Here is a 24,544-nt window from a genome sequence, read left to right on the forward strand (position 1 = left end):
AAATGACGGCTTTTTAATTCGCCATCCTGAAGCCAAAATAGCATTAAAGCAGCTCCATTATGCGATATTACGACCCCGATGTTACAGTGATCCCCATAGCGCACGCGTTCATCCTTTTCCAAATATGCCCGCCTACACCCCTACTCTCGTAAACATGTCACGTGACGCTGAATGACGGCTGCCTCCTATGGAATGACGGCCTTTTAATTCGCCATCCTGAAGCCAAAATAGCATTAAAGCAGCTCCATTATGCGATATTAAGACCCCGATGTTACGGTGATCCCCATAGCGCACGCGCTCATCCTTTTCCAAATATGTCCGCCTACACCCCTACTCTCGTAAACATGTCACCTGACGGGGAATGACGGCTGCCTCCTATGGAATGACGGCCTTTTAATTCGCCATCCTGAAGCCAAAATAGCATTAAAATAGCACAGTGGAATGACAGTGGAATGACAGTGTTGTCTGCAGATAAGGAATGCCAATTGACTATAATGGGAGAAAATGACTTTTATATTAATATTTCTGAAATTATTGCACATATCAACTATATTTTTGGTATACTTCTTGCTAAGACCATTACACATATTTTACATGCAGAATGACGCGGAATGACGGCTGCCTCCTATGGAATGACAGCCTTTTAATTCGCCATCCTGAACCAAAATAGCATTAAAATAGCTCCATTATGCGATATTAAGACCCCGATGTTACGGTGATCCCCATAGCGCACGCGCTCATCCTTTTCCAAATATGTCCGCCAACACCCCTACTCTCGTAAACATGTCACCTGACGCGGAATGACGGCTGCATCCTATGGAATGACGGCCTTTTAATTCGCCATCCTGAAGCCAAAATAGCATTAAAGCAGATCCATTATGCGATATTAAGACCCCGATGTTACGATGATCCCCATAGCGCACGCGCTCATCCTTTTCCAAATATGCCCGCCTACACCCCTGCTCTCGTAAACATGTCACATGACGCGGAATGACGGCTGCCTCCTATGGAATGACGGCCTTTTAATTCGCCATCCTGAAGCCAAAATAGCATTAAAATAGCTCCATTATGCGATATTAAGACCCCGATGTTACGGTGATCCCCATAGCGCACGCGCTCATCCTTTTCCAAATATGCCCGCCTACACCCCTACTCTCGTAAACATGTCACGTGACGCGGAATGACGGCTGCCTCCTATGGAATGACAGCCTTTTAATTCGCCATCCTGAACCAAAATAGCATTAAAATAGCTCCATTATGCGATATTAAGACCCCGATGTTACGGTGATCCCCATAGCGCACGCGCTCATCCTTTTCCAAATATGTCCGCCTACACCCCTACTCTCGTAAACATGTCACCTGACGCGGAATGACGGCTGCATCCTATGGAATGACGGCCTTTTAATTCGCCATCCTGAAGCCAAAATAGCATTAAAGCAGATCCATTATGCGATATTAAGACCCCGATGTTACGATGATCCCCATAGCGCACGCGCTCATCCTTTTCCAAATATGCCCGCCTACACCCCTGCTCTCGTAAACATGTCACATGACGCGGAATGACGGCTGCCTCCTATGGAATGACGGGCTTTTAATTCGCCATCCTGAAGCCAAAATAGCATTAAAATAGCTCCATTATGCGATATTAAGACCCCGATGTTACGGTGATCCCCATAGCGCACGCGCTCATCCTTTTCCAAATATGTCCGCCTACACCCCTACTCTCGTAAACATGTCACGTGACGCGGAATGACGGCTGCCTCCTATGGAATGACGGCCTTTTAATTCGCCATCCTGAAGCCAAAATAGCATTAAAGCAGCTCCATTATGCGATATTAAGACCCCGATTTTATGGTGATCCCCATAGCGCACGCGCTCATCCTTTTCCAAATATGCCCGCCTACACCCCTACTCTCGTAAACATGTCACGTGACGCGGAATGACGGCTGCCTCCTATGGAATGACGGCCTTTTAATTCGCCATCCTGAAGCCAAAATAGCATTAAAGCAGCTCCATTATGCGATATTAAGACCCCGATTTTACTATGATCCAATAAGCGCACACTCTAACCTCTTTCCGTATACGCCTGCCTACACCCCTACTCTTATTAATATGTCAAATTACTTTGTTTTTTTTGGGTACTTGTGTGTTATTGCGGTGCCCGTTACGTAGCGTCCCTGTCAAAATAGGCGTAGTGTTCCCGCGGCCAGCGTAGTTTAGTGTTCCCGCCCGTCGGGCCGGAGCTTACGTAGTTAGCGTAGTCAGTCAGTGTTATGCAGTTAGCGTAGTCAGTGATCGCATATTGTATTGTGTGGGAACCATTGACCATTTTAACCTGCCTGACATGACAGGTGTGAATGTGTTCCTGAAACACCCCCACTATCCACGCCAGCCCAAAGTGCGGTGAGTGCACCGTCAAGCATCCTCCTGACCCTTTCATACCCCCACTATTGCCGCGCTTCGGAATCGGTGGCTCGCTGCGCTTGCCACACTTTTCTAAAATCAACTCCCCGCTGACGTGGATAGTGGGTGTATGAAAAGGTCGGGAGGACACGTAACGCATCAACGCGTCCCCTTTGCGGGGCTTGCTACGCTCGCCACGCTTCAGGCTGACGTGGATAGTGGGGGTTTTAAATGGAGGCATTTGCATTTGTAACATGGAGCACTGGCAAATGACTCCTTTATTGTGCATGAGACGCACTTGCTGCCAAACCCCCCCCCTCCCCTTTGCGCAGGAGACGCACGTGCTACCGAACCCCTAACCCTGCCGTACCCTGCCGCAATAATTACTGAGACGTCTCAGACCCGCATGATCCCCTCTCCGCTGGTGTCTGCCAGCGCAGGGGATCTGGCGGTTACCAGCGCTGTGTGAGAGGCACTCACTAGGCTGGCCAGGGATGCTGGGGACAGAGCCGCAGCTCTCCTGGGGACAGTACGCTGGCTAGCTGCCTGATGGGGACACTGCGCTGACTACGCAGGGCTGCCGCGGAGTCACTACGCTGACTACGCTAGGCAGCTTTTGGGCTACGCTAACGTAGCTTAGCCTGCGCTGAAAAGGTAGCATAGCCAGGCACTGTGATAATACACAATTACCAGGGGGGGTTTTTTTCACAAAAGTGCTTGAAGTGTGGCAGTAAACAACTTTATGACATACCGCCAGATCTGGCCACCATTTTGATCTTGCCGGAGAAAGAAAAATAGCAGCCTTGGGATTGAGTATGGCATCCCAGCTCTGGAAAAGTAGCATCATTATGTGTAAAGGTGTCCCTCTGTGGACAGGTGTCCATCAGCACCTCTTCAGGCAAGCTTATCAAATTCCAGAACCAGTCATAGAACCTTGCATTCTGGTGGAATCGATGCAATAAAGAATACAGTATATATCCTTATGTATCAGTGCCTATTTCCCTATAGATTGTAAGCTTGCGAGCAGGGCCCTCCTACATTTTGACTGTCTGTAAATACCCTGTTTTGTTGTATCACTGTCTGCTATTGTAAAGCGCAACGGAATATGCTGCGCTATATAAGAAACTGTTAATAAATAAATAAATAAATAATCAGCATTGGCCAAGCTGGTATGTACTGTAGGTTGAGCATGGTCCTGGCTGTAACTTTTTAGTTAGCACTGGGGTGGTGGGTATGCTGGCATTCACAATACTCACCCCTGCATACCGACTACCACCAGGAGTCCTGCCCCAGAATACCAAGATCATTGGAAATGCCTACGTCGGAATGTTGAATGCAAGTATGTGCGTTAGGAATGGCTGGGGGGGTTAAGGTTTAGGCACTAGGGATGACATAGGTCAATTCTGGGTAGGTGGGAGTTAGGGTTATGCACTTAGAAATGTTTTTTTTTTTTTTTTCAATAATAACTTTTTATTGAGTCTTGAACACTTATAACAATAGAATCTGTAACCAATGTTTGGTTTCGATTGTGCAAAATATCTGAATAAATTGTAAAAAGACATTACAATTACATAGGTGTGAAACATACATGACAGGTTTTAAATTTATGAGTTAAGAAGAGAAAAGGAGGAAAGAGCGGAGAGAAAAATAAGAAGATAAAAGATGAAAAGAGGGAAAGAAAGGGGTGAAAAGGAAAGGAAAAGGTCCCGGGGTGAGTTATGAGGCGGAGAGGTCCAATAGGCAGGGGTCCATAAAGGGACAACTAGCTCCTAAGTAGAGCCGTCATCCACAGAGTGCGGAGGGGATAGAAGGGTTGCTGGGTCTGCAGTGTCTGTGTGAGACAGTGGAAGGCCATGGGACTCCCTATATTCACTCCATTTAAACCACTTGAGGTGTATTGACGAAGCTGAAGATGTATATTTAACGTTGGATGTCTCGAATAGAAAATGCTTATGAATACTAGAAATTATATGTGGCATGGAAGGGACATCTAAGGATTTCCAAAGTTGACCTATGGCAGCTTTGGTGGCTATCAGAATGTGTCGAAGAATGTATAGGTCTCCCTTGGGAAGCTGCATACACTGATGTAGGAGAGCTATTATTGGGTCCAAAGGGATACTAACTCTCAAAACATCACTAATAAGAGAGAACACTTCACCCCACAGCGGACGTATTAACGCACATTCCCAGAAGATGTGGTACAGGGAACCCACACTGCCACAGCTCCTCCAGAAAAGTTTGGAGACGGTGGGCCAGATCCCGTGGAGCCGCTGGGGGGTGAAGTACGCTCTGTGGCACAACCTGTAAAACATCTCAGAGTGGTGGAGGCATCTAGACATTTTAAAGCCAGAGTAGAGAATAGCGTTCCACTCCTCCTCCGTGAAGGTAGTGGACAGATCCACCTCCCACTTCAGCTGGGCCTGTAATTTTCCTTTTTTCCCTTTAGTAACCAAGTATCTATACCATCTTGAAATACCCCCTCTATGGTTCTGTGAAGTCAAATAAGAGAGTACGTAATTAGGGAAGGAGGGGCTGGCCGTGGTACTTTTAAATGAGGATGACAACCAGTGCCGTATTTGAAGGTATTTATAAAAGTCCTGCTTGAGTACCCCGTATCTCTCCTGTAAAGAAGAGAACTGTAAAAGATTACCCTTGTGGTACATCTGTCTAAGGGACACTATTCCTGCCTCTATCCAAGAATCTAGCTTCAGGTTGGGAATGAGTCTCGACATAGCTTTAAGTGACAGGTCGGGTCCAGGCAGGGAAACTCCCTCCGCGCCAGTGATAGCTTTATGCCAAACCGTTACCGTAGCTTTGATAGATGTCCCAGGGCCAGACCATTTAGGGGAGACCTGAGGGGGAATCCAAAATAGGTAGTTTAGGCCCAGTCTTGGGGAGAAAGAGCGTTCTATCACCACCCAAGGCTTAGGGGAGTGCGGCGCGAACCAGTCTCTAGCTTGACTAAGCCGACAAGCCAATTGATATCTCTCGATATCCGGATAGGCCACTCCCCCCCTGTCCTTAGGCAGCGAGAGCACTCCTCTGGAGATCCTGGGCCTGGAACCCTTCCAAATGTATTTAGAAAATAAGGCATTGAATTTACAAATAAGAGAAGTAGGGAGGATCCGAGGGATAGCTCTGAACAAATACATGAGCTTAGGTAGCAAGACCATCTTTGACGCTGCTACTCTACCTAACCAGGAGATCTCGTGTATGGACCATTCCAGGTTCGCAAAAACGCGCTATAGCGCGTATTTTACCCTAAAACGGTCCCCGGGGACTCAGTTTTTAAAACTAAAGGGGTCCCAGAGGACGCACTGTACTAAACCTGTCAGCCGCCGCTGCGAGCCAATCACTGTGACTGCAGCGGCCGCCGGGACCCAATCACTGAACAGTGGCCGCCGGCAGCCAGTCACTGTAGGTTTTATACAGTTTGCTGCCGCTGCGCACCTTAAAGCAACGCACCCTGCATGCAGGTTACCGTTTCATAGTAACTCTGCATCCCAAGTCCACTCCGCTGCTGAGAGGGGGATGCTGTAACAGTCGCTCTCAGCAGAGTAGATGAGCGCGCTGTCAGGGTGGCGGGGGACTGGATGTGGCTAAAGCAACTCAGAGCAGCGTGTCAGCTATTCCAGCCACATAATACACAGTAATAGGTTGTAGCGCTCTCCTCTTAGCTAAGGTTGCCTGCGACAGGTCCCCAAACAACTGATAGGAGCCCAAGGCAGCAGCCGTCTCAGAGGAGGGTCTCGCCGCTTTTAGGAGAGCCTCTTTAATGTGGTAGAAATGTACAAGCATGAGGACGTCTCTGGGTGCACCCTCAGGGGCGTTCCTGGCTCGTGGAAGCCTATGAATCCGGTCTATCAACAGGTCGGAAGCCGAGGCCGATGGAAGGAGCTTCTTGAAAATATCCAAAGTCACATCATGAAGGCTACTGTTAGAGACGTTGTCAGGAATGCCCCTTAGCTTAAGGTTATTCCTGCGGGAGCGATCCTCCAAGTCTGCAACTTTATCCCGTAACAAGGCGACTTCCGTCTCCAGATTAGCATGAGAGTCAATCAAATCGTTATGGGAAGCAACCACCTCCCCCATTTTCAACTCCAAAGCTGTCACGGCTAAAGGGCTGGATGGAGTCGTGTGGTGCACAGAAGCCGGAGACGGACCAGGAGGAGTAGGATTGAAACGTGCAGGTTTAATAACAGATTTCATAAATGATAAACTTCACTCAAATACTTCTTTAAGTGACAGTTGGGATAAATTAAATAGAGTCCAGCACAATATTAATAACGAGCAGGTAAATCTGGAAACGTGTACATGATGAGCCAGAGTACATAGAGGAAGATCCGGAAAGAGGTTGATTTGATGACAGAAGAAATGGATCCGGATGACTGAAAGATGATGGAATGAATGAGTTGTATGAAGGAGGGCAGCGGAATGCTGTGCAGGGTAATTCTGGGACACAAGCAGGAACAAGCACTAGGTAGGACTTGCAGCATTGGTGTCAGGAGAAAACTTCCTTGTAGCAAGATGCAGGGAGCAAGGCACCAGAGTCAGGGGAGAAAGAGCCAGGATCCGGGAATCAGCTAGGAGTTGTGAATGACTCCAAAGACTCATTGCACTGACACTGAACAGCCTAGGCAGATCCTTTATATCCCCAGGGGACGGCTGCCATTGGCTGTCAGCGCAGGATGAGGAGGGAACCTCCACTCTGGGCCAATCTGTCTTCTGCCCTCAACCAAGATGGTGACGCCGGCCTCCCAGCACCACTATCTGCAAAGACACCGCTACCCGACGCTCCCCTGCTGCCATCCCTACCCAGAGCTGCCGCTACCCGCACACCGCAGACCGGAGCCTGCACACGCTAGCCGGCGGCGGGCGCGGACGGGTGAGTACTGTACCCGCCGCGCTCCGTCGCGGCTACGTGTGACAAAAGCATCTGTACATTCTCCCAGTTCGTTTATGGAACGCTGGCACGACTGTAGGGATGTACGTATTTCCGCGGATACTTCATCTTTCAGTTGTGTAAGTAGAAATTTCAAGGTGCCAACTGTCAGCGCCTCATCATCAGGAAGCTCCCTGCAGGTTGGGGTCTCCAGAGGAGAAGACAGGGAAGGGGCTGACGTAGGGAATAGTGAAGTGGGAGACGAGGTGGATGTGGAAGGTGGAGCATTTTCAGATTTAGAGGATCTGGGAGACTGTCTTAGACACCTTGTTTTTGCGCGATCTCATAATGGCGAAGGCAGGAACATAGACTTCTCTTAAATCAATTCCTTAATAGGGTCAAGGGGGTCGGTAGCAATTTCACATAAACAGAACTGTCAGGCTGCACTCATGCAGAAAGAGGACAGTCTCACAGCATCCGCCTTGACATAATGGGGTGTATGGGAGGCCGTCACATCAAATGTACACAAGACCCATTCCTGAGCACACTGACTCCCCAATGGGCTGAATGATAAGGTAGGGATTCACAGCTAGCAGGAGGGGGGTGAGATCACTGTGTCCCGATCAATTCTGGTTGTAGCAGTATAGTGAAGTAAGGAGCAGTAGTGTAGATTCAGAGTAGGTGGCGCACAGGAGACACTTATTTTGTGTACCCACTATCTCATGCCCAGGCTGAGCTTACCCTGCAGTACAGTACAGAGGGGCTTGCCACCCAGTATGTGAGTGAAGGCAGTGCAGTACAGCAATATGCCCTGTGAGGTGTTATATTAATGTAGGCTAGGGTAGCTGTGAAGAAGGCACTGAGTGCCACTTACTGCAGCTTGCTGGGGGCAGCTGGGGGTCTGCAGGAATCCGTGTGGAGCACAGTATGCCGGGGAAGAGCAGCAGAGGTCTTAGGCTGCAGCTCCGGATCCAAGATGGCCGCCATCTCCCTGAAGCAGAGGGGATCACCGCAGGGAGGACTCCTCGGGCGACAGCAGCAGATCCTCAGCCCGCTGCCAGCCTCCTCCCGCTCCTGGGTGGGCTGCTGGGGGTCTCTGCTTCACTCCTGCCACTCCGGGCGCAGCGGGCTGGACCCGGAACCGCGTCGCGGGCAGCCGCAAAACTCGAGGCCCCGGCTCCACCACCGCGAGTAGGCCGCAACCCGCGGGGACTACGGGAATGTCCCCCGGCTCTGCGGCACTAGTCAGCTGTGCGAGGGGGCCCCGGGCAAGTGATCTGGGGCAGTTGTGGGTAGGGATGAGGCTCTGGGCACCAGGTTTTGGCCTTGATAGTGGGAGCTCCAGCAGCCCACGTCTGCTCAGCTCAGCGTCCTGGCCACGCCCCCCCCCAGAAATGTGTTTAAGGCTAGGCTTTGGGGTGGGAGGGTTCGGTTTAGTGAGCAGAGTACTAGGGGTAGTCTGTGTGGTTGGGGGAAGGTTAGGGATAGGAAGGGGCTGTAAAGTATACTTACAAGACCCCTTTCAGGATTCCGTCTTACAGGATGCCGGTGTTGGTTTTCTGACTGTCAGCATCCTCACTGCCACTCATTCATGTGTATTTCATCTCTTAAGGCCCCCATACACTACACGATTTGGCCCCGATTTCAACCGATTCTGGAGGATCGGGCCAAGAAATTGGGTGAAATTGCCCAAATCGCGTAGGGTATGACATCCAATCTCTTCCGATGCGTGGTCCCGTGCGCATCGGATCAGATCTGGATGTCGGACGGTCTGCACATAAGATAAATCTTATGTGCAGCCGGCATTGAGCTGGTCTGGGGGAGTGGGGACCAGAGACCGGAGAGCAGGGTCCGGTCCGTGGGTGATGCAGAGGGAGTAGTCAGCTAGTGGCAGGAGAGGTGGCGGGGAGCGGGGTCCGGTCCAGCTGCAGGAGGGGTAGTGGGCTAGCGGGTGGACTGGAGAGGTAGCGACAGGCGGGGAGCGCACGGCACAAAGCAGAGTCCAGGTATCGGCAAGCGGGAGAATAGGAAACATCCTATTCAAAAGACTGTGTGGGCAGGGCAGTCGCTGATTGGCTGAGCTCTCGGGCAATCAGCGTCCGCCCAGTCTCTCCGGTCTCTGGTCCCCGCTCCCCCAGACGGACCCTGACCCCCCCCCCCCCCCCCCCCCCCGCCGCAAGCTCCCCCTAGACCCTGCTCTCCTGCAGCTCCCCCGGATTTGAATCGATCCGATTTATCATATGCAAAAAAATGGCACATCAAGTGCCAAATCATATCAGGAGCTGCCGGGGGGAGCTCAGTGGAAGTCGGGGCCGACATTAGGCCGACTTGTCCTAATGTCCCGGCAAGGTGTAAAAAATCACACACATCATCTATAGGGATGTGGAACCATTTGTAGGCAACAAGTAGATGGTTCCCACACAATACAATATGCGATCACTGACTACACTAACTGCATAACACTGACTGACTACGCTAACTACGTAAGCTCCGGCTCGACGGGCGGGAACACTAAACTACGCTGGCCGCGGGAACACTACGCCTAATTTGACAGGGACGCTACGTAACGGGCACCGCAATAACACACAAGTACCAAAAAAAAAAACAAGTAATTTGACATATTAATAAGAGTAGGGGTGTAGGCAGGCGTATACGGAAAGAGGTTAGTGTGTGCTCTTATTGGATCATAGTAAAATCGGGGTCTTAATATAGCATAATGGAGCTGCTTTAATGCTATTTTGGCTTCAGGATGGCGAATTAAAAGGCCGTCATTCCGCGTCATGTGACATGTTTACGAGAGCAGGGGTGTAGGCGGGCATATTTGGAAAAGGATGAGCGCGTGTGCTATGGGGATCACCGTAACATCGGGGTCTTAATATCGTATAATGGAGCTACTTTAATGCTATTTTGGCTTCAGGATGGCGAATTAAAAGGCCGTCATTCCATAGGAGGAAGCCGCCATTCCGCGTCACGTGACATGTTTACGAGAGCAGGAGTGTAGGCGGGCATATTTGGAAAAGGATGAGCGCGTGCGCTATGGGGATCACCGTAACATCGGGGTCTTAATATCGCATAATGGAGCTGCTTTAATGCTATTTTGGCTTCAGGATGGCGAATTAAAAGGCCGTCATTCCATAGGAGGCAGCCGTCATTCCGCGTCATTCTGCATGTAAAATATGTGTAATGGTCTTAGCAAGAAGTATACCTAAAATATAGTTGATATGTGCAATAATTTCAGAAATATTAATATAAAAGTCATTTTCTCCCATTATAGTCAATTGGCATTCCTTATCTGCAGACAACACTGTCATTCCACTGTGCTATTTTAATGCTATTTTGGCTTCAGGATGGCGAATTAAAAGGCCGTCATTCCATTGGGTGCAGCCGTCATTCCGCGTCAGGTGACATGTTTACGAGAGTAGGAGTGTAGGCGGACATATTTGGAAAAGGATGAGCGCGTGCGCTATGGGGATCACTGTAACATCGGGGTCTTAATATCGCATAATGGAGCTATTTTAATGCTATTTTGGCTTCAGGATGGCGAATTAAAAGGCTGTCATTCCATAGGAGGCAGCCGTCATTCCGCGTCACGTGACATGTTTACGAGAGTAGGGGTGTAGGCGGGCATATTTGGAAAAGGATGAGCGCGTGCGCTATGGGGATCACTGTAACATCGGGGTCTTAATATCGCATAATGGAGCTATTTTAATGCTATTTTGGCTTCAGGATGGCGAATTAAAAGGCTGTCATTCCATAGGAGGCAGCCGTCATTCCGCGTCACGTGACATGTTTACGAGAGTAGGGGTGTAGGCGGGCATATTTGGAAAAGGATGAGCACGTGCGCTATGGGGATCACCGTAACATCGGGGTCTTAATATCGCATAATGGAGCTGCTTTAATGCTATTTTGGCTTCAGGATGGCGTATTAAAAGGCCGTCATTCCATAGGGTGCAGCCGTCATTCCGCGTCAGGTGACATGTTTACGAGAGTAGGGGTGTAGGCGGACATATTTGGAAAAGGATGAGCGCGTGCGCTATGGGGATCACCGTAACATCGGGGTCTTAATATCGCATAATGGAGCTATTTTAATGCTATTTTGGCTTCAGGATGGCGAATTAAAAGGCCGTCATTCCATAGGAGGCAGCCGTCATTCCCCGTCAGGTGACATGTTTACGAGAGTAGGGGTGTAGGCGGGCATATTTGGAAAAGGATGAGCACGTGCGCTATGGGGATCACCGTAACATCGGGGTCTTAATATCGCATAATGGAGCTGCTTTAATGCTATTTTGGCTTCAGGATGGCGAATTAAAAGGCTGTCATTCCATAGGAGGCAGCCGTCATTCCGCGTCACGTGACATGTTTACGAGAGTAGGGGTGTAGGCGGACATATTTGGAAAAGGATGAGCGCGTGCGCTATGGGGATCACCGTAACATCGGGGTCTTAATATCGCATAATGGAGCTGCTTTAATGCTATTTTGGCTTCAGGATGGCGAATTAAAAGGCCGTCATTCCATAGGAGGCAGCCGTCATTCCGCGTCATTCTGCATGTAAAATATGTGTAATGGTCTTAGCAAGAAGTATACCTAAAATATAGTTGATATGTGCAATAATTTCAGAAATATTAATATAAAAGTCATTTTCTCCCATTATAGTCAATTGGCATTCCTTATCTGCAGACAACACTGTCATTCCACTGTGCTATTTTAATGCTATTTTGGCTTCAGGATGGCGAATTAAAAGGCCGTCATTCCATAGGGTGCAGCCGTCATTCCGCGTCAGGTGACATGTTTACGACAGTAGGCATGTAGGCGGACATATTTGGAAAAGGATGAGCGCGTGCGCTATGGGGATCACCGTAACATCGGGGTCTTAATATCGCATAATGGAGCTGCTTTAATTCTATTTTGGCTTCAGGATGGCGAATTAAAAGGCCGTCATTCCATAGGGTGCAGCCGTCATTCCACGTCAGGTGACATGTTTACGAGAGTAGGAGTGTAGGCGGACATATTTGGAAAAGGATGAGCGCGTGCGCTATGGGGATCACCGTAACATCGGGGTCTTAATATCGCATAATTTAGCTATTTTAATGCTATTTTGGCTTCAGGATTGCGAATTAAAAGGCTGTCATTCCATAGGAGGCAGCCGTCATTCCGCGTCACGTGACATGTTTACGAGAGTAGGGGTGTAGGCGGGCATATTTGGAAAAGGATGAGCGCGTGCGCTATGGGGATCACCGTAACATCGGGGTCTTAATATCGCATAATGGAGCTGCTTTAATGCTATTTTGGCTTCAGGATGGCGAATTAAAAGGCCGTCATTCCATAGGGTGCAGCCGTCATTCCGCGTCAGGTGACATGTTTACGACAGTAGGGGTGTAGGCGGACATATTTGGAAAAGGATGAGCGCGTGCCCTATGGGGATCACAGTAACATCGGGGTCTTAATATCGCATAATGGAGCTGCTTTAATGCTATTTTGGCTTCAGGATGGCGAATTAAAAGGCCGTCATTCCATAGGAGGCAGCCGTCATTCCGCGTCATTCTGCATGTAAAATGTGTGTAATGGTCTTAGCAAGAAGTATACCAAAAATATAGTTGATATGTGCAATAATTTCAGAAATATTAATATAAATGTCATTTTCTCCCATTATAGTCAATTGGCATTCCTTATCTGCAGACAACACTGTCATTCCACTGTCATTCCACTGTGCTATTTTAATGCTATTTTGGCTTCAGGATGGCGAATTAAAAGGCCGTCATTCCATAGGAGGCAGCCGTCATTCCCCGTCAGGTGACATGTTTACGAGAGTAGGGGTGTAGGCGGACATATTTGGAAAAGGATGAGCGCGTGCGCTATGGGGATCACCGTAACATCGGGGTCTTAATATCGCATAATGGAGCTGCTTTAATGCTATTTTGGCTTCAGGATGGCGAATTAAAAGGCCGTCATTCCATAGGAGGCAGCCGTCATTCAGCGTCACGTGACATGTTTACGAGAGTAGGGGTGTAGGCGGGCATATTTGGAAAAGGATGAACGCGTGCGCTATGGGGATCACCGTAACATCGGGGTCTTAATATCGCATAATGGAGCTGCTTTAATGCTATTTTGGCTTCAGGATGGCGAATTAAAAGGCCGTCATTCCATAGGATGCAGCCGTCATTCCGCGTCAGGTGACATGTTTATGAGAGTAGGGGTGTAGGCGGACATATTTGGAAAAGGATGAGCGCGTGCGCTATGGGGATCACCGTAACATCGGGGTCTTAATATCGCATAATGGAGCTATTTTAATGCTATTTTGGTTCAGGATGGCGAATTAAAAGGCTGTCATTCCATAGGAGGCAGCCGTCATTCCGCGTCATTCTGCATGTAAAATATGTGTAATGGTCTTAGCAAGAAGTATACCAAAAATATAGTTGATATGTGCAATAATTTCAGAAATATTAATATAAAAGTCATTTTCTCCCATTATAGTCAATTGGCATTCCTTATCTGCAGACAACACTGTCATTCCACTGTCATTCCACTGTGCTATTTTAATGCTATTTTGGCTTCAGGATGGCGAATTAAAAGGCCGTCATTCCATAGGAGGCAGCCGTCATTCCCCGTCAGGTGACATGTTTACGAGAGTAGGGGTGTAGGCGGACATATTTGGAAAAGGATGAGCGCGTGCGCTATGGGGATCACCGTAACATCGGGGTCTTAATATCGCATAATGGAGCTGCTTTAATGCTATTTTGGCTACAGGATGGCGAATTAAAAGGCCGTCATTCCATAGGAGGCAGCCGTCATTCAGCGTCACGTGACATGTTTACGAGAGTAGGGGTGTAGGCGGGCATATTTGGAAAAGGATGAACGCGTGCGCTATGGGGATCACCGTAACATCGGGGTCTTAATATCGCATAATGGAGCTGCTTTAATGCTATTTTGGCTTCAGGATGGCGAATTAAAAGGCCGTCATTCCATAGGAGGCAGCCGTCATTCCGCGTCACATGACATGTTTACGAGAGTAAGGGTGTAGGCGGGCATATTTGGAAAAGGATGAGCGCGTGCGCTATGGGGATCACCGTAACATCGGGGTCTTAATATCGCATAATGGAGCTATTTTAATGCTATTTTGGCTTCAGGATGGCGAATTAAAAGGCCGTCATTCCATAGGAGGCAGCCGTCATTCCGCGTCATGTGACATGTTTACGAGAGCAGGGGTGTAGGCGGGCATATTTGGAAAAGGATGAGCGCGTGCGCTATGGGGATCATCGTAACATCGGGGTCTTAATATCGCATAATGGAGCTGCTTTAATGCTATTTTGGCTACAGGATGGCGAATTAAAAGGCCGTCATTCCATAGGAGGCAGCCGTCATTCTTCGTCACGTGACATGTTTACGAGAGCAGGGGTGTAGGCGGGCATGTTTGGAAAAGGATGAGCGCGTGCGCTATGGGGATCACCGTAACATCGGGGTCTTAATATCGCATAATGGAGCTATTTTAATGCTATTTTGGCTTCAGGATGGCGAATTAAAGGCCGTCATTCCATAGGAGGAAGCCGTCATTCCGCGTCATTCTGCATGTAAAATATGTGTAATGGTCTTAGCAAGAAGTATAAATAAAATATAGTTGATATGTGCAATAATTTCAGAAATATTAATATAAAAGTCATTTTCTCCCATTATAGTCAATTGGCATTCCTTATCTGCAGACAACACTGTCATTCCACTGTCATTCCTTTTAGTATGTCACTTATTTGGTGATATATTGTTAACGACATATATACAATGAGATATATATATATATGTGTGTGTGTGTGTGTATATATATATATATATATATATATATATATATATATATATATATATATATATATATATATATATATATTTTTTTTTTTTTATAGCAAATAGTCCCGTGTGTACACCCCCCCCCCCCCCCCATTCCACGCCTGTCCATGCACTGCAATCTTGACTACTAGATGACTGCATGTATGGCATGGGTGCCGGTAATATCACTGACCTATATCTGTGCTTTTGTGTGCACAATTTTTGACACCCGCGGCACCACCTATATACGGTGTGGATCGTTTTATCGACCACACTTAGGTCGACAGTCCTTAGGCGGACATCGTTGGGTTGACGGGGGGGAAGGTCGACAGGTGTCTAGGTCAACATAGGTGAAGGTCGACAGGTGTCTAGGTCGACATAGGACAAGGTCCACATGGGTTTAGGGCGACATAGCTTTAGGTCAACATGGTATATGTCGGAAGGTCGACATATTTTTTTACTGTTTTTTTACCCGAATGTCGATAGTCGACATGGACACAGTTGAAAGGCAACCGCAGCCCCTTGCATCGCTCGCTATGCTTCAGGCACGGTGCCTCGCTGTGCTCGGCACACTATTTTATTCTCCCACCATGCCCTAGTGGATGGTAGGGCATGAAATACCGCCTGTTGGCACATGTCGGCTAAAAAAGGTAAAAAAAAAAAACATGTCTACCTTCCCACCTGTTGACCTAATGCTATGTCAACCTAAACCCATGTCGACATTGTCCTATGTTGACCTTCACCTGTGTCGACCTTCCCCACTGCCAACCCAATGGTGTCGACCTAACGACTGTCGAACTAAGTGTGGTCGATAATTCGACCGTATCACCTATATTCAGGGTGATTCAAAAGTTGTAGTATACCTTTTTGTCTCAAACTGTGTAGGAAATGGTAAAGCTGAATACTTAAGCGAGGTTGGTTATCTCTTATGGTATATACTGAACATGGGTGCCATCTTGAAATCAGCCATCTTGAATTGATGTCTGTTTTTTTCAAATGGGAAGGGGATGGCAAACCTCAAAATTTGCTGAAATGTGTATTGCTGCAGATTTGAAATAGCAATTATTGTTCAAAAGTTACAATACTTTTTGTTACCGGTAACTTAAGATGGCTTCAGTTACAATAACTGCATTTTCAAATTTACAGCAATAAACGTAATCAAATTCTGATGTTAGGCTTTTTACATGGCCCCCTTTCCATTTAAAAAAAAACAAAATTACACTGATTATTCTGGAAGGCAGAATTCAAGATGGCGCCTATATTGGGTACATACCCTAAAAGAGAGCCCACCTCACAAGTACCTTAATAAAATGTTAATTTTTCCCATTTCCTATCCTACCAAGGGTCTCCTGTTACGTGCTCTGCTAAGGAGTGTTGGTCATAGTGGTGCTGTTCCTGTGACCCCCTGTGGAGTAAAGTGATGCTGCAAAGTGGCAGTTCACTTTAATGCAACATGGGTTACAGTAGCTGATAATTGGATAGTTGAGTGTGTTCAGCAGTGGTGGGGGTTTTTCAAGACAAGGATTTGGAGTCCCAGCAGTACTGGCGATCTCTGTGGTGCATTCTGCAAAGCCAGCAATGTTGCAGAGCAGTTTAGCAAGCTGTACCTGCAATGATTGATACATACGTTTGATATAATCAATTGTCACATTTTGAATTATGCCTTCATTACATTTACATCTGTGGAGCAGCCTTATAGCATTACTGCATCTACTGTGTGGTTATCATTTAAAGGTTTTAACAATGTGGCACACATTTGTTAAGGTGCCTATACACTGCGACTTCTCCCCTCAGAGAACCTGGCGCTGACCTGCCCATGACCAGATTCTGCTTCCTTCCTGCAAAAAAATCTGGCCAACAGGAAGAGGAATTTGGTCACCATGGTGACCTGGCCCCCGGTTTTTGTCGAGCCCTGACTAGACACACACTTGTTTCTATAGCTATTGTGAGCTGTATATTGTAAAGCATTACTGTTTAGTAATTAGTTGACAGTAATCCACATATTGCAGAAATAATTCTTCATTCATACGCACAGGTCTGACCATTTCAAAATAGGGGCAAATGTATTAAGCCTGGATAATATATAAACTGGAGATAAAGTGAAAGGAGATAAAGCACCAGCCAATAACCTGTTTGAAAATGACAGTTGATAATTGATTGGTGCTTTATCGCCCTTCACTTTATTTCCACTTTTATCTCTTCTCCAAGCTTAATACATCTGCCCCATAATACTTTATAATCCACATGGACTCCAATTTGTAACGGTTAAGGGCAATTCCAAAGTAATGGATGTAATGGTGTGTACACACGGTAGGATATGCTGTGCTATGGGAGTCCCGATACGATCAGATCGCATCGGGACTCGCATTACACGGCATGCATGTAATGGCACAATTTTGACTATATAGTGCAGATCTGCACTATATAGTTAAGGCAGCCAAGCATATATGCCTTGCGATACTTGAATGCGCATCGGAACTCGCAAGCAGATTGCAAGGGTTAAAACCCTTGCGATCTGCATGCGATACAGACACGATGTTGCCTACATTGTCAACATCGGAAGGCATATCCTACCGTGTGTACAAACCATAACTCTATATACAATGTTTGTGGTAAACATCTGGATTGCTACAAATTTATAATGCACATAAAATGACAGTACAGAACTGCCAAAGTAAATATGTTGTGAATAACAAATGCGTTTTTAATCCTCATAAACCATTAGAGATCTGGTAAATATCATGCATTTACTCATCGTTTTAAACAAAATATGGAAAAAAAATAACCAAAAAAGTAACACCAAATGTGTGCCAAATGTAACTTTCATTAACATAAAACCACTGATTATCAACACATAGCTTCTGCCAGTGAATGTGCTCTACTTGTGTTTATATTTATTTATTTATTTATTAACAGTTTCTTATATAGCGCAGCATATTCCGTTGCGCTTCACAATGGCAGACAGTGATACAACAAAACAGGGTATTTACAGACAGTCAAATTGTAGGAGGGCCCTGCTCGTAAGCTTACAATCTATAGGGAAATAGGCATTGATACATAAGGATAGATACTGTATTCTTTATTGCATCGATTCCACCAGAACGCAAGGTTCTATGACTGGTTCTGGAATTTGATAAGCTTGCCTGAAGAGATGAGTCTTCAGGGAACGCTTATAGGTTTGGAGACTGGAGGAGAGTCTTATTGTGCTTGGGAGGGCATTCCACAGAGTGGGTGCAGCCCGAAGAAAGTCCTGCAGTCGGGAATGGGAGCGAGTAATGAGTGTGGATGAGAGACGCAGATCTTGGGAGGAGCGTAGAGGTCGTGTTGGATGATATTTTGAGATAAGAGAAGATATGTATGTTGGTGTAGTTTGGTTTATATACTACAATAAGCCAAGTGTCTTACTTTTGTTTTCAGAAAACCGCAATAGATTATCATTGGTCACAATCAGTGTCTGCCTGATGATAACCATTACTGAAAAAAGCAGCATGCCACGTGACAGTTACCAACCGATTTTTAAAAAAATTACTATAGACCAGGAATGTCCAAACTGGCATTCCCGCTGTTGTGAAACTATAAAGGTGCCCATACACGTGCCGATTCTGGCGTGCGTTTTGTGCTAAAATAGCATCTCATTGCATGCATTGTGCATGCCATGCGATGCGATAAAAAGACAGTACAAAAAGTATTTGCAGCACATACTTTTTGTACTGTGCGATGAGATGCCGCGGGAACACGCATCTCATAGCACACATCGCACCGCCAGAATCGGCATGTGTATGGGCACCTTAAGTCCCATCATGCCTTGCCTCAGTTTTGCTAATAGGGAATGCTAAAACTATGGCAAGGCATGCTGGGATGTGTAGTTTCACAACAGCTGGAGGGTCACAGTTTGGACATGCCTGCTATAGACTGACTGATGCACTGGGAAACTTTCATGACCCATGTCCATTTTTTGTTGGTATTGCCCTTAACCATCCATGTGAACTCTGATTGAGCCCGAATCCTATAGAGTGAGGCTGTACACGATTTGGCGATTCCCATGCTTAGGTGAAAAAGAAAAAATTAAACCTGTCTATCTTTTTTCATCAACCTTTTGGTGTCTATCTTGATATTGTGAGATGATTCACACCCTATTTAAACAATTGTGTAGTTCAATGTCATTCATACAGTGAGGGGGTTTCTATGGCAAGGATGGCTTTCCTGGCCAAAAACAAGCCATCCTTGTCAAACCCCATCACCGTATTCAATGTAAGGGCCAAATCCTTGCCATGAGAGGATGGTAAGGAACACCTTAGAATAGCTGCATCTGCAGCCAGCATTGCTGTTTGTCGCATTTTGTACCTTGCCCCATCGTTTAAGCCTGTTCCATGAGGTTAGATGGAAACGGCGAGTGAAGGGAAGTGAGTTGAATATATGACTGAGTTATTGCCATGTCTCGCTATCAGAGCATTGAATACCCCTCAATACATCTCTAGTACTACTTATTTGGTTTACCTAATGGGGGCAATTTACTAAAGGGTGTACACATGCTGAGATTTTGACAAATGGACAATTTTGACTAAGCAATTTTGGGAGAGATTTTGGCTAGATGCACTGGAGATTTTGACTAAGCAATGATAGTCTATGATCTAGTCAAAATTGCTTTGCCTGCACAGTCTATCTATGCTAAGCAATTTCTGCTAGACAATATTGACTAAGCAGGAGAAAAAAAAAGGGAGATTTTGGCTAACCTTCTAGGAGATTTTGACTAGTCAAAATCTCCTGTTAAAAGTTCTCTGTGTATACCCCTTGATATGCAAGTTATATTTCACATGGACTATAGGCAAGCAATCAGATACTATCTATTGCTGGGGTAGCCAACCCTAGTCCTCGAGAGCTACCAACAGTGCATGTTTTGCAGGTCTCACATAATCACAAGTGAGCTAATTAGCTCCATCTGTGGATCTTTTAAAATGTGTCGGTGATTAATGAGTGCAGCAGCTAGGTTGTCTGGAATTTGTGAACTGTTGGTAGCTCTCGAGGGCTAGGGTTGGCTACCACTGTTCTAGAAGGTGCTAAAAAAGTAGATTAAGTGATTGCCCATAGAAACATCCCATGTGAATTAGAACGCCCATCTTAGTAAATTTCCCTAAATATGACATGTTATAACTAATTAGTAAAAAAAAAAATATATATATATATATATATATATATATATATATATACACATATATATATATATATATATACAGGTCGAGTATCCCGTATCCGTATATCTGTTATCCGAATTATTCCGAAATACGGACATTCCAGAAAGTGAAAAAAAAAAATTTTTTTTGCTAAAAACTCACTGGGGACATTTGTAACAGCACTACTGAGGACATGATATGTAACTGGCACTATATATGTACAAGAAAATGATTGCTTGGCATTCAAATTCAATATCTGAGATAGTACACAAATTTTGTTTCACGTTTTGAAACCTTGTTTTTTGAACAATTAAAATATATTTGTGTGTATTTTATGTGGTAATAAAATATATTTGTGTGTATATTATGTGTTTATACAGCATAAATGCAAGATACTTCAAAATACATCATTGAAATATTAAAATATTCCGAAATACGGAATAATCCGTTATCCAAAATTCTCCTGGTCCCGAGCATTTTGGATAAGGGATACTCAACCTGTATATATATATACACACACACACACACAGTATTTGAGCAGGTTACATGCTATTCTTGGTTTTGCATATCTAACCGTCCCATATGTAAAAGGTTGCTTTGTGCAAAATATTAGTTTTTTCTTTACAGTGGTGGTTCCCAAACTTTGTTCCCTGGTATGTTTGTAAGTGTGCCTTGAGTTGGGGGTCATCCACCAAACAAATTATGTTCAAAAGTGATAGGCAAAACCAGTACTGTTGGCTATGGTAATTATTTGTTATGTAAATGATGGTGATTATTTTGCACAATAGTGTAGGGCATGGGTCTTCAAACTGTGGCCCTCCAGATGTTGTGAAACTACATGTTCCAACATGCATTGCCACATTTTTTCCTATAAGAGCATGCCAAAACTGTCAGGGCATGCTTGGACATGTAGTTTCACAACATCTGGAGGGCCGCAGTTTGAAGACCCATGGTGTAGGGCCTGCAGAGAAGAGGGGTCCCATGGAGGGAGCTGCAGGCTTAAATGCATTGATCAATACATGAACTAAATCTCCACTGGTTATTAGTTAATTAGTGAGCGCAGAGCCCCTGCAGTTTATATTTAAACAATGTGGTCACCCTAAAACTAAGAAAGGTGAATGCTGATGATTAGTGTATCATACATAGATACATGTAAGCCCGCTTGAATCAAGTTTCAAAAGCTAGCTGCCTCTGAGAGAGAGTGATAGTTTCACTCGCTGCCAACAAATGGCAGTTTTTTGGAGACAATGGGCCAGATGCACTAAGCTTCAAAAGTGATAAAATGGAGTGATAAACAACCAACCAATCCGCTCCTAATTTGACATTTTTCAAACACAGCCTGTGACATGGCAGGTAGGAGCTGATTCGCTGACTGTTTATCACTCTCCACTTTGTCACTTTTGAAGCTTAGTGCATGATTGGTAATGAGTATTTGTTTGGTTAAAGAGTACCAGTTCTGGTGTTATATAGTCCCAGTTTTACTGGCGGAATCAAATAAGGCACTTCGCTTTATGACAAGCTGGCAGCTCCACCTTTTTGAACCCAAGGGTTCTCCTGAATCCAAGCAGGTATTCGAAATCTAGAAAGACCATGTGGGCGCTCGAATAGTGCACGTTACCAATTTTAAAAAAAACATTTATTTAGACAGTGGTACAATACAAAGAACATACCTCAAGCTGCGGGGTGCACAGATTTGCCGCATGTAGATAGCATAGGAATGGTGCTCAGCACCTAACAACTTTCAGAGTGGTTACACTCACCTCCTCTCTGACGCTAGGCCACGCCCCTACGTGTTTTGTCACGGAGGACTTAGTCAGAGATCTGGCCTAGCATCAGACGAGCTCCCCTCAAATACAACTCATACAGGTGCATCGTATTGAAATGCTCATTATCCACCCTGTGCTTGATTTCAAAATAACATTACTGTCTGTGCGGCCACTGTGGTCACCCCTGGCAACCCACAATTACACATTTATTTCTATGAAATTTAGGATATCATAAATATCAACAAACATCAAAAAATATTGTTTAAAAAAGGAATATATAATATATTCCGAATAAAATAAAAACATATACCAGCGAGTCAATAATTGACTTAAAAATATATAATGTAACAAAGCATAAAAATGACGGAAGATAAACTCCCATTATAATTCTTTGAACTAGATTTTAAACAAGGTTTCTATAAAAACACAGAAAAAAGATAACATGAAAAGGCAAAAAAGAGAAGGTCCATTTGATTATTTCAAGAATGGGGTAATTTCCGTCCCCTCGTTCAATCCGGTCGGACATAGGGTATCTAGCATATAAATCCATAATTACTTTTTCCTTATTAGTGTTGTTTCTAGCACCTCCCATCTTTGAAAACCCATGCAGTTCCTCTTCCCTGTCTCGGGTGTCACTGTCTGCTGTAGTGCTTCTAGAACAGTGTGGTCTGATATGCAAACCAGACCTGTGCTAGAAATACCACAGCAGACAGCGACACCCTAAGCAGGGAAGAGGAACTGCATGGGATTTCAAAGTTGGCGGTGCTAGAATGAACACTACTTAATACATTTTCTGTTCCCACCTCTAATATCAAGTGTAACATGTTCTAAACCCGTGAATTTCATCCCAAGAGGGTTCCCTGCTTGACATTTTGTGAAATGACGTGGGGGGGGGGGGGGGGCGGGGGCGTCAGCCTGATCGTGGAGCAGAGTGAGTGTAAACGCTCTGAAAGTTGTTAGGTGCTGAACATTCCTATGCTATCTACTTGCGGCAAATCTGAGCCGCCGCTTGTGGTACGTGACCCGATTCTTTGTATTTTACTACTGTCCAAATAAATCTTTTTAAAAAAGCATACATGTAAAAAATGTTGTCATGTTGGCAACCCTGTAGTATGAACACTGTATATCACAATTTAAGTATGAAAGTAACTTTGGCATCTATCATTCTACCAAATTTCTTGTAAATCTGAGTCTGCTGGGAAGAAAAGTAACTTTTTTGTGTGATCATTTGGTTTACAATTACGCATTTTAGATGGATATTTATAGAGGGGTGAAGATGGATAGACAGAAATGGATCTATCATTCTCCATCATGGTTAAAAAAAAGTTTATAAAAAAATAAATAAAAAGGACCAGGTTTTAAGTAGATGAAGTTCTTTATGGGTTATTGCATAATGCGGTGTAGGGTGTTGTGCATTTAAAATTGGTCATTTTTATTTTGATTACAAACTTTACTTAATTGACTTTCCCCTCGTCTTACTAGGGCAGCTAATCTATTGGATTTATGGGTACCTGAAGAAAAACTGTTGCCTTCATCCATTGGAAAATTTACAAGAAGGATCCAATGTCTTCACACAGGGAATACTATGGATGGCTTGGTGGTGGACACTGCAAGCAGGCATCAGGATACAGTGCTGTAGACTATTGGACAGAACGTTAATGGATTTCAATGCACAGGTAAATATATCCTGTATAAATTTCACATAACTAGATTTTCATGTTGGATGTCCAGCTTGTTTTTCCTCAATATATAAAGGTTTCTATGACTATTTTGGTCATAAACTCACAAGTATGGAATCATGCTTTGTGATGCTATGCTGGAATCTGCCTTCCTGGAAATTTCAGTCCTGGAATCTGCGTTCCTCTAATATGCGAGCAGCTTGTTTTTCCTCAATATATAAAGGTTTCTATGACTATTTTGGTCATAAACTCACAACTATGGCATCATGCTTTGTGATGCTATGCTGGAATCTGCCTTCCTGGCGATTTCAGTCCTGGAATCTGCGTTCCTCTAATATGCGAATAGCTTGTATTTTTGGGTGTAATCTATTATCAGCATCACTAATTCCGTTAGTATGGCGGCAGACTGTCTGATGCTTTGGTGTATGGCACCGTACAACTTGGTATTAACAGTTATGTGCTTACTGATGATGTTGGTACCCGATCCGGCTGCGTTTTCCTTGATCTAATAGAACACCCAGCCATACAAACTATTTTCAGTGTCCTATGTCCAGCTTGTATTTTCTTAGAATCCAAAGGCTTTTATGAACATTTTGATCATAAAACCAGAAGTACTGTATGGCATCATGCTTTGTGATGCTATACTGTAAGCGGCCTTCCTGGCAGTTTCTGTCCTATGTGCAGCTTGTTTTTCCTCAATATATAAAGGTTTCTATGACTATTTTGGTCATAAACTCACTAGTATGGCATCATGCTTTGTGATGCTATACTGGAAGCTGCCTTCCTGGCAGTTTCAGTCCTATGTGCAGCTTGTTTTTCCTCAATATATAA

General features: G+C 45.2%; 1 long non-coding RNA gene across 2 annotated transcripts in view; it reads left to right on the forward strand.

The window, feature by feature from the left end:
- The window catches only part of LOC146063812 (uncharacterized), a 32,708-nt gene that overhangs the window by 4,326 nt on the left and 3,838 nt on the right, over positions 1 to 24,544 (forward strand). For both annotated transcript variants that reach the window (XR_014471679.1, XR_014471680.1), the window contains exon 2: positions 23,517 to 23,710. This is a non-coding gene — a long non-coding RNA (uncharacterized LOC146063812). The remainder of the gene's footprint in view (positions 1 to 23,516; positions 23,711 to 24,544) is intronic.

The sequence above is a fragment of the Crinia signifera genome, chromosome 3, assembly GCF_055691185.1.
Source record: "Crinia signifera chromosome 3, ASM5569118v1, whole genome shotgun sequence".
In the NCBI taxonomy this organism is placed as follows: Eukaryota; Metazoa; Chordata; class Amphibia; order Anura; family Myobatrachidae; genus Crinia; species Crinia signifera.